At 33.7% G+C, this 12,437-nt stretch overlaps 1 pseudogene; it reads right to left on the bottom strand.

Annotated features, from left to right (window-relative positions):
- Positions 1-9,774: 9,774 nt before the first annotated feature.
- On the bottom strand, positions 9,775-10,282 carry LOC149150680 (vesicle-associated membrane protein 727 pseudogene; annotated as a pseudogene).
- Between the last annotated feature and the right edge of the window lie 2,155 nt (positions 10,283-12,437).

Below are 12,437 nucleotides of genomic sequence, written 5' to 3'. Positions count from 1 at the left end.
GGAAATGATCTAAAATATAGAAAAAATACAAATAATATATAAATATTAGTAAGTGGATTGGTTAACTATATTTTAAATAAATAAATTAGAAGATTGTAAAAGTAAATTACACACAATTATGGATTATCAAAAATAATGTTTTAAAAAAAAATCAAATTTATTATTATTTACATCAATAAAGTTATTAGAAGCAACCTTATGTATATGGTAGACAAATAGATCCATGGTTACTTTTCAACATATTTTATATTTATTGGATTTAGAACAAATTTAAGCAATTTTTCACAATGTATTATTATGCCTTTTTTCCATAACTCCAATCACAATGCTCTTCAGGACATACTGGCATATTTATCCAAGGTCACAATGTGACATTAAAAATTCAGTCAACCACATTTACTAATGTGATCGACTATGTTCAATTATGTTTGACTATGTTTAACAATCAACACTATTCTAACTTGGTCAAACATAATCACTTGTTAATATTATTGATTAAAATTGATAATTAATCATGTTATGACATCTTCATGTTATAGAAATTTAGTTAACCACATTCACTAATGTGATTTACTACATTCAACCATGTTTGGCAAAGTTTGATAGTGAACATTGTTCAACATCCATGGTCAACCACTTTATCAAGTATAGTTAACATGGTTTATAGTGTTTGGTTTAATGGCAAGGTTAATCATATTAGGTGTAATATTAGGGTTTACAATAAAAATATTAATATTAATAAAGCTGACTAATAATAATGATGACATTAATATTGATATTATGATGTCACAATGGTACAAAAATGTATCCAACGTCACAATATGGCAAACCAAATTGTCACAAAGCGACAAACATTATTACAATGTTACATTACATTTTAAATTATCTAATGTCGTAATGCGACATTACAAAATTAGTCAACCACATTTACTAATGTGATCAACTATGTTAAATTATGTTTAAGTATGTTTTATAGTCAACACTCTTCAACTTTGGTCAAACATAATCACCTATTAATATTATTGATTAATATTAATAATCAAACATGTTAAGACATTTGAATACTACAGAAATCTATCCAATGTTGCAACGTGACAAACAACATCACAATGTTACTTTACATTATAATGTATCCAATGTCAGAATGTCGCATTACAAAATTAGTTAACCACAGTAACTAATGTGGTTGACTATGTTCGACCATGTTTGACAAAGTTTGATAGTGAACATTGTTCAATGTGGTTAAAATGGTCAACTATGGTCAACCACAGTTACCTAATGTTAATATTTGATTATTCATAATCAATTGTTACATTAAAAATCATTAATAATAACAATAGTAATATTAATAAAGTTGATTGGTAAAGAAAATAATAATAATAATAATAATAATATTGTGACATCGAAATGATACAAAAATATAACTAATGTGACAAACCTTGTTGCAATGTCACAAACATTGTCGTAATGTTATATTACATTGCAATGCAACATTAAAAAATTATTCAACCACATTAACTAGTAATATTAACCATGTTTGACTATGCTAATCACTTGGGTTTAATATTGAGTTTATAATATTGGGTTTAATATTACGTATAATATTACATATAATATTCAGTATACAAATAAAGACTTTTGAATTCATTCAGTGATATAATTTGTTCATAATGTCATGTTTTTTTAGTTTTATAGTTGAAAAAATTTCAATTTCTTTTGTATCTAGCATGTTGTGGTTGAAAACATGTTAAATTTATACTTAGGAAAGAAAAATGATATTCTACCAGAAACATTAATGTGTTTTTTCCTTAAAATTTAACTTTGTTTGAGACATAAAAAATTGGTTTTATTAGCATTTTTTAAAAAGTTTGAAAATTGACCCTAAAAAAAAATCATTATTCCAGTATCAACACTTTTGTTTTGAAGCTATATTTTGCACGAAAATTTCGTAGTCACTGCAATTTTTAAAACACGTTCAAAATTGACACCTAAAAAAAAAAACATCGTTCCAGTATACACACTTTTTGTTTTTAGCACTGTTTTTGATGTTTTTTTGGGGTTTTTTGGCCAGAGTTCCCGTTTTGAGTTTATAGTTCCCGTTTCAAAGTTTACATTGTTATATGTTCTTTGAAGCAGTTTCATGCTGCATTTCATGACAAATACAAGGAAAGGTATTCATCTCTATTGCTAATTCAAGACTGTTGTGACAATTTTGAAAGTTTTATTCAATATCTTGAAAATTACTATGATGATGATGATGATCAGTTCATGGATCATGAAATATTAGAGGTTTTAGAAGAAAATCCTTTTCAAAAAGTGGAAGACTTGCTTGAATTATCTTCCCCTCAGAAAGAAAAAGATGATGTATGTTGTTCAGAAACCCATGAAGTTCCCCACAGGAAAAAATTATTGCAGCACTACAAACTGCAGTTCCCTGAAATTGCTCAAATAGAAAATAGCAATGAAAACCAACAACAGTCCAGAGATCTGGAGGTAGAGGCAATATAGCTTAAAAATATTGAACCACAAGACCATCTTCAACAAGTAGTGGTTTCTTCAGAGATTAAAGACCAGTCAAAATTATTTGATGAAAACCATGTCACAAATTTTCTTTCCTTGCATGCAAATGAAATGAGACAACATACTTTGATAGATCATGATCTTTCATCTAAAATTAATGAGAGTTTGCAACTCCCTTGCAAGCTTCTATATGACAAAGACAATGATGAGGATTTTCCTGTTGTATGTGATAAGGTTGTTATATTTGATGAAGATCAAGAGTATTTAGAGCACTTGGATACAGTGGAGAATAAAGAGGAGAAATGATTGACCAATCACTTAAATCAAGCAGCAGTTTGGAATGAGGTTTGTTTTCCTGATACCAATCATCCAGAAGATCTTATATGGCAGGATTACCATTATCCTTTGGTCAATATATTGCAGCCATCAGTGCAAGAAGAGATTAAGAATCATGAACAAATTTCTGCTAATTCCAACTACCATAGATCAGAAGATAGATTTATAAAGCAATATGTGGAGGAGAAAGCTCCTGATCTAATGTGTGTGTTTGATGACATTACTTCTTTTGATGATTTGCCCAAATATGATCAGTATGATGATGATTATGTTTCTCAAATCCAAATTAACCTTGCAGAGGAATCATAAACTATTTTGGGGAATAAGGACATCCCGTTTCACCAACTTGAGAATAGTGATCAGCTTGTTCATTTCAGCTATGAAAGTGAGGAAGAAAATGCAGAAAATTTGGAAATAAGTGAAACTTCTTTACCTCTTTGTTTTGAATCATTTCAATTTTTAAAGGAAATGTGGTGTAAAATTTTTAAAGAAAAGGAGGAGCAGCTTGTAGAAATCTATGAAGTTCCATTTGGACCTACATGTAATAAGTTGCAGCAATCCTTCCAAGTTCTTTATGATCCAATAGTTGATAGGTTGGATGATGAAAGCAATCATAATTTTTCTCCATTAACAGACTATGAGAGTCAAAATCAAGATAATAATGGTTTCACCAGCCAGACATTACAATCAGTAGAAATATCATCACAAAGAGCAGTTGAAAACATGCAGGGTGATAAAGATGAAAGTGATATTTCAATTTCATGGCAAGTAGGCTATCCAGAACATTTATATAGTTGTTTGAATCAGCTCAAGAATAGTGTATATATTTTACAAGATCCTTTTGTACAGTTTCTAGATCCAACAAAGGAGATCAGGAATTTCCTTATCTTCTCAAAGGTTAACAAAGCTATATTTGATTGCAAGATCTCAATTTTAAACACCAACAAGCACAAGCAACAAAAATCACCAATGTATATGATGCTTGAGTGGTTGCATTGGTTGTTTCATTTTACCTAACCAGCAATCAGAAAGCTGATTAGAGTAAGTAGGTAAGATTTCAGTTTGATTTAATTTAGTTTTTAGTAGATTAAAAAATAAATCCTTAAATATTTGAATCCAATCAAAAGGCCCTAAGATCTTGATGATTTACTAATTTGGTTTGAAGGTTGTAGCACCTTTTAGTTTCAGGTTAGATCTCAAGTTGTGCTGGAAAAGGTTAAAAAGAATTTTGATAAAAAGGCCAAGACTGAAGATTCCTACCTAAGTTACAAGGTGCTCAAGTGGGATTCAAGTAGGAAGAAGAAAGGTTTGGTGTGGATTGGATAGTAACTTACTGGAGTTGAAGCCCGAAGAGAAGGCCCTAAGCTTCACAAGTGTACTGTCATACATACAATAAAGCAACCAGCTGAAGGAGATTTCAGAGCACAGTCAAAGTTACCCAGAAGGCTATCTGACCTGATGTTCTTGACTTTCCACTAGGGAAAGCCATCCCCAAGTGGAGCCACTATTATACTCCTATACCAATAGGTGTCATATTTCATGATTGACTTGTTGAGCTCTGTAATATGTTCATTCCTTTCCTTGTTGCAAAGGTTTTCCATATTATCAAAAAATAAAAAAATGTAAAAAATGTAAAGAGGGTATGCCCTAAAAGAAAAATCAAAGGGTAAAAAGAAATAAAATGGTCAAAAAAGTGAAAGAAATGAACCCCAAACAAAGAAAGACCAGGAAAGTGTGCAAGTCCAAAATGCCACTACTTTTTCATTTTCTATAATAAGCATTGTGTGCAGCTTGTTAAATTATGCCACAATTGATGAATGGCCAAACAGCTTAATCTTGGCTAGTTCATATTTGAATTTCCTATTTTAGAGATAAAGAATAAAATCTGACCAAACTGTTCAATCTTGGCAGATAAGTAGATAGGTAGAGTAAATAAAAAGGAGCTCAACAGTTAAATCTGAGCCCTTGGATGTAATAAGTGCAGACTTAGGTAGGCTTACCATGAAAAGAAAAGGAAAGTTGATAAGGGTTTGCCAGTCTAAGTGCACCCAAATAAAGAAGAAAAAATGCTAGGCCAAAGTAGGCAGGGTAGGTAGATGGTGTTGCAGAATGATACTTGTGATAGATTATGTCTCTAAAATGTGTTAATATTTATCTCTATCACAAGTGCAAGGTGGACATTATACCTGATGCAACTCAAGCAAGACGAGGTTAGATAACTAACTCCCCTTCATACTTGTCCCTAATCATCCACTAATTTCCCCTAAGTATTAAGGTCTGTGAAAAGACTTAGTGCTTAATATCACCCATCAAAACATTCAGTCCATTTCATAAAGTTTCGCCTAAGTAACAACCCTATTTTTCTTAGGAAAATGCATAAAATCACTTAAAATCCCTTTTTCCCACTATAGCCTAAGTTTTAATTTCAAACATTGGCTTAGCGCTTATTATCATTTTGAATTCATATTAACTCTAACAACTATTATATAAATCCCAAAAAATATTACCCTTCCCGTAATATGTGAATATATTAAAAAACCCCAAATACTATATATATCCCGCCCCGGTCGATTACGATCATAGTCCGCCATTTTAACAGGAATTAATAAAGCTTATTCGAAGTTTATTGATAACCCTCCCCACCACACGATAATGGGTTAATTAACCGTCCGGGTTAGTTAATAACCAATCCCGATCGATCACCATACCCCGATACATTTAAACTTTATTTATGGTTTCGGGCCCGCCACAAGTTAACGCGCCGCCATGTCTCCCGCCCGTTCGCCACTCGATCATCCCCCACTCATCGATGGTCTATATTGATATCGCAACCCCCCTTATGACCACGCTTTAACTCGCGATCACAAGGCGGTTTTCTGCCCGTACAAAAGCCACGCGTCATCCGTTCAATGTGTTCGCTCGCCCTCCGCCCAATACCACTTGACTCCAAAAGCGGTGCGAGCAAACCACTTACCGCCTTCTGCTTACGTCATCCGCCCTCCGCTGACGCCATTCGCCTGACGCCCGCTCCTGTTCTGAGATCTCCAGTCCCTGAGGAATCGAACATTGGCATTCAATGGAGTCCGTTAGGTTTACAATCGCATTTGTGATTCTTCTGATCATATCCGCCATGTTCGTTGCGTCCTCTGCGACAGAGCCAGCGGGTGCGCCTTCTCCTTCACCTGAAGTCGAGTCCGGAGGAGCTCCCTTGTCCTTGGTATCTGTAATGGCTCCATCATTTTTTGCTTGTATCGGTGCATATCTCGCTTGGCTGTGATGATCAGTGGCAATATCTAGAGTTTAAGAGACTGATGTAGCCTGTGGGGCAGCCATGAGCAGGGGGTGGGTTTACTATTTGATTTGTATTTCCTCATATTTTGAGGGGCAAACCTGTATGCAACATATCTTTACTTTGGATTTTAAGTTTGGGCTATTTACCAGACAAAGGTACTTACCAGAAAAAGGTTTTTTACCAAATTGAGCTATTTACCAAGCAAATATGAACAGAGGTAAATAGGTCAAAGAGTATCAGATCAGAGTTAAAGAGTATCCGTGGAGATAGGGCAGCCAGCACCGAGTGACTGAAGAGGACAGCTGCAAGCCGAATCAAAAGGCCTGCCTCCAGCACATTCAACAAAAATAGGACCAGCACAACATTATTTTATCTTTTTCCTATTTTCAAGACTAGCTGTTTCTATTAACTTGTAAAACTATTTTTAGTCATCCTAGATATTTTCTCACTCTGTTAGGAGATATTTGTTATACAATTTTGAGCATAAATACCCCCTCAATTGGAGTATTGAAGGGTGGATTCCTAGACTTTGTTGTAATATTGATTTTTTGGAATAAAGAGTTGTTGGAATCAAATGTTGCATGGCTTACTGGATGAAGAATTGAAGCAGAGGATTTATCACGGACTTCTTGAATCAACCACGAGATCAATAAGTCCTCTATATCTTGTGTCTTAAAGTTTTCTTGTTTATTATATCATCTGTGTTTCACAATCTGAATGATAAAGAAAAGATTTAATTTCATAATATGCTTGATTGCACTCTGTTTTCAGTCATTATTGTTCTCTGTGTTTTCTTCAGAATTAGGATAAGCAGTGAAATCTTAATTTCTCCTGTTTCCTAATTCTTTCATGTTGATTATTTGATAAAGAATACTTAACTTCTCCTTATCATTAATCAACCAATTTCTCTCTTTAAATAGGTTGAAGGATTCTTAACTGCCCTTCACCCCATTTGAGCCCATTCCATCTATTTCAAGTCTTTATTTGTTCCCTGTTTGACTACCTTGCTCTGTGAAGCCATCCTCTGTTAAGAAACCCAATCCAGAAATCCATCTTCCTTGACTCCATTAGCCCAATGGCCTGAACTACTCTGTCTTACCTCTCTGCTCTATTGAATCTCACCACCCAAACTCAAACAAAACTCCTGAACTTCATAACTAGCCTAATACCTTTCAAAACAAAGCTAAATCATAAAGAGAAAGCCCTCTCTGGATACAGATTGGCTAGATTCTATATCTAAAAGACTGGTTTGTGGTTACCTCGGCCTCCTTTCCCATTCCTACAACTTCTGGGAAAACGTGAGTGATAACAGGGACAATGTACTTGATTGCACCTGATGATACTCCTACATTGAATTTAGCTAAAACATAATGGGACCTTCACCTTGAAGCTCACAATGTTGTGAGGGTGGACCCAAGATTGGATCGATCACAAAGATTTACTAGGGGGCATGGATTAAGGTGGATTATAAGATCCCCAACACCATTAATCTCACCATAGAGGGTGATATATGAGATGAAAATTGTCTCTGTCATCATGTAGTGTGACACCCTTGGAACTTCGAAAGGAAGTTCTTGGATGGCATGATTGACTTGGAAACCTTGGCATCAAGAAAAAGATGGAAGGTAAATGGTGGGTTCATGCTCATGCAATGATAAGCACTAATACACATAATGTAAGTAAGATAGTTTTTGGAAAAATAAATCAGAAGTAAACTTTGGGGAAAGGGAGAATAGGTATAATTATAAAAGTTGAACCAAATAAGTAACCCTACCATCCTCACTTTTGAAAAATCTTAAATATATAATTTATATATAAATAACTCCTAATTATCTAAATTGTTCTAATAACAAAGGGAAAAGGGGACATATAATTAAAATAGAAACATTAATCCAATGAAAATTTACTCTCATTAAGAAAAGGGGGTTGTGCATGAAATTAAAGAATAATAATTTGAAAATTGAAAAATTGAATTTCATGAGAGAACCTCCATGTGGCCAGAGCATAACACCAAAATCTTCAATTAAGATTTTAACCTAAGAAAAAATAGGGAGTAGTTCGGGGACAAAATCTGAGACCTACATGTTGACTTAATTTAGTGAACACAAAATATGGAATGTAAATTAGTATCAAGGGACAACTAGGAGAAGAAACATGGAAACATGTGTGGGTGAGGGAAAATAAGCTTTTAATGAGAAATTAAGAAAATTATTTAAAGAGAGCTTTGATGGGGGATGACACAGGGGTAAATGAATAATCAAATTATTAAAATAAAAAAAATAATGAATTTGCATGAGGTGACAAGTGTCATTATTTAAAGTTTCTACAAAAGAAGGAGCAAGTTATGACCAAGGGACTTTTTACCCTATTGTTGGATCATTGTCTTAATGCCATTGTGTACTTAGAGTGACTATTGAGGTATCTAGTGAGTTTGGTGGAAGTGAAATTTTTGTGAGTGGGAACCTCTTGATCTTGAGGACTCTCCTCCACTTGCTAGTGTTTTTCCTTGTTGTGTATAACCCCATCATAGCTTGGGTGTTTGTGGGGAAGAAGAGTACCCAAGGAACAACCGGGAGGTCAACCAATGGGCCAGTGAAGTTCGATCAAGACATTGGAATCCAAACATGCATGAGGACTATGCTAAGATAGCATGAAGAATTAGAATATATGAGTTTCAAGTTCAGTACCCTTGGTGCACGATATCGATGGTGTTTTAGAAACTTTTCTATATACATTATGATCAATTTTCATGTGCTATGCAATAGGATTTATAAATATCTTGGTATAATATTCATGCCTAATTATTGATTGTAGAGGTTTGAAGGAATGTTTCATAATTACAAAATCTATGATTTATGGTATATGTGCCTCGAGTTACTTGTATGTGTATAGTATTTTATGGTTGTTGTAATCATGGATGGATGAGTTGGTATAAAAAGAGCATCTACCACTATTTATTATTTTTGTAACTTTGTGACATTGGGATGCACAATTTATTTTGTTGATAGTATTCCTTGTATGTATGAAACCATTATTATGAATTATATATATATATGGAGGGTTCCTACACTTGGTTTCAGAGCTTGGTTCATGCACTAGACCTAGGAATGCAATTAGATTATGTCCATAAATTGAAATAATATTGAAACTTTGTTAAATTTTCATGTTACTCAAGTGACTCGAATTTCAATTTTACCTTCAGCTTGGGCATGCATTCAAAATTGTTCGATTTCCATGGGAATCATAACCCATTTCATTTTCTATCATGATAATGGCTTCATTTTTAGATGTCACAATTAAAAAATAATAATAATAATAATACTAAGCTTCAGAAGGGTCTCAATTCATATGACAAAATTTCTAAGTAAAACCTAACCTTGCTTTCTTATATATATACTAAACCACACTTACGCTCGAGTAGCAGGGAACCATTTTCCTAAGTGTTAATGCAAACCATCCATAAGATTGTCCAAGAATGAGAGGCTAAAGTAGTTCTTGTGTGTTGGTTTCTTCATATCATTCTTAAGATGTTGAATCACATTTTCATTGTTTACGATTAGAACTGATAAAAGATTATGTAATGTTCCTTGACAATATATAGCTTAGTGCCACAGCTTTTCATTTTTTTAGAGTTGGAAATTATCATCTTGAAATTGTAAGCCTTTTGTTTTATCTACAAGAAGTTCAACCTTTTCACCTTGGTTTATAACCTTCTCAATATTGTCCATCATAATTTCTTTCACCTATGAAACCTAAGCCTTTATTTTAGAAAACTTGCCCAGTTCCTCTAGATGTTCCATGCAATATTGTAGATGGTCTATTAGTATTGGCTTGTAGTTATTATCAAGGTTGTGCACCATGCTTGTCTCAATCCTTCCTGCATAATTCTACTTAAAATCTTCTTTTACTCTCTTCGAGAAAAGAAAAGGCACCTCCTTTCTTGCAGCTTCATCTGCAAAAACAAGAAACACAAATACATCACCCACAAGGTAATTGAATGTGTTATTATCATGTGTATGTGAATTTGTTATTGTTTTAGGGCGGTCTTTGGACATTAATAATACTAAAATTTCTAGAAAATGATGTATGCTATGCAAGTACAGTGTTTCCCCTAGCAATGTTGCAGCTTTTCATTTTTACTTCAGGGAATAATTGTAGGAAGCATAAATGGCCAAAGCATATATGTACTTTTTGCACCAATTTTTGCAGGATTGATGAATTGGGTTTGTCTTGCGATAGTTTTTATCCTGCCTCAACATTTTACATTGTTATCCCAGTGTAATACTTGTGCAACATTGATGGGAAATTTCCAATCCACAGCCTTGAAAACCACATCAGAACGATGTAAGAATATATTTCCTCTGTGTTGGAAGGAGCTAATAAGAGGCTAGAACATTACCCAAGTTCTCATAATTTTATATTATTAAAGAAATCAAAAGTTCCCAAAAAGGGACAAACTTCAATCTCTTTCAAGAGGATTGATCATGCGCATTGAGTGACCTTTTTTTTTTTGTAGGTAAGCACCCACGAGGGATTTGAACCAGTGACCTATCGCAAGGAGTGCCTTAATAATACACACATTCACCATCAATCCAAAGCCCCGTGGGCTGCACATTGAGTGACCTTCACCTACTACATCATTTTGGACTTCTACTAATCGAGAGAGTACTAGTTTAAAAATTATACATATTGCAAAGATAGTTATAACTTAGGAGGAAGAAGCCTTTTTCAATCCAATAACACAACACCTTCTTTCCTTTCTTTCAATTCATAATAATGGAATTCCCATAGTCATAATGTATCTACTTATACATCATATCCATGCAGAGGTAGGATTATAAGGAATGTGTGAGACCCAATCCATTACCAGATATTAACGGATGCTTCGCTAGCTCTTATTGGAGATCTATTCACATTGAATTGGAGGATGGTTGAGTTATGGTTTTAAAATTGGTTATAAACACGAGGCATTCGCTATATCGACAGATTCTCATGTTCACTTATTTGGTTAAGTGCACTTCATACTAATATTTTGTTAATTCAAATCATCTCATTTCCAATAATATTTGTAAATATTACCTTTATGATGATAAGTGGGTAATTCATAATGAACTCCATCAATTTGTGATTCAATTAGTTTGGTAAACTTATCAATTCTCTAAATTAACTCAAGAATGGTGTACGCTTGTTACAGAAATCTTCCAAGTGATCCATATAAATCAAACTAGGTTTGTATGGATTATAGTTGTAGAGTAATGCAACTTGAAGTAATTAATATCCAGTAAATGATTCATAATTGAATATTTGTCAATAGCAAGAAATTCTCTTGCCACATATTAACTCTTAAAACCAATGAACTGACTTGTGATGATACACCTCTATGTTATTAAGTTGTCACTTCATGTCAACAAATCTTGGCTACACTTTTTTGTTATTTCTTCTAGTTTATTGAGTTTTATTATTGTTTTATTGGTTGTGATCATGGAGTTTGGGAAGACATTTCCTGAATATCTACAGAGAGAGGATGAGCATTTTCTAGAGAAAAATTCACACGTGGCATACAAATAATTGAAAAAGTTTTGAAAATGTTGTGTTTGATACTATGATGGGACCCCATCACACCTAGAAGTAGGGTTATGTTGTTTACATACAACAAAAAAATATGATTTACACAAAAATTACCAATCCCAAGTCATATTACTGTGAAATAACGCCACCTTAGTGGAGGCAAATCATGAGTTATTTTTTTTAATATTACAATTGGGTTTTCATACAATTTAACATAGTTTTTTTTAGATAATACAAAACACAATTGATTGCAACTAAATTGGAAACCAAATTTGAGTTCCACTCTCAACAATATAGATGATTGAATTTAATATGTCATTATTGCATAAAATTTTGTTGTTTTGATAGCATGGAAACTGCAGTGAGTATTTTTTGTCGCTACAACAAACACCCTCCAAAATTTTGCCTACACTTGAATTTAGGAGCCTATTGAGGATCTTGTGATTAGTCGTCCCATGGTCAGTTAATGTTTTGAAAAGTGTTTAATTATTCTTCTCATATTTTAAGTGTAAAAGTCACTTGCTCACACGATCAGTTCTTGGCAAATTCACAAGTGCACCTTTCCTTTGCGAGCTTAGGCAGGAGTTACATAGTCCTTGAGAGTAAGGCTTGCACAGTGTCTAGGAATACAGTTTGCGGAAAGATCAGTTATAGTGCTTCCGCAGTCACTGTCAACAGTGACTGCGTAATCCATAAGAACGGTGTATGTGCAATGTTCAAC

The sequence above is a fragment of the Pinus tabuliformis genome, chromosome 9 (assembly GCF_031772625.1).
Source record: "Pinus tabuliformis cultivar Carrire ecotype Pingquan chromosome 9, CPIR1, whole genome shotgun sequence".
Classification (NCBI taxonomy): domain Eukaryota; kingdom Viridiplantae; phylum Streptophyta; class Pinopsida; order Pinales; family Pinaceae; genus Pinus; species Pinus tabuliformis.
Note: the sequence above shows the minus strand (reverse complement) of the source record. Positions and strands in the feature narration are given on the sequence as shown.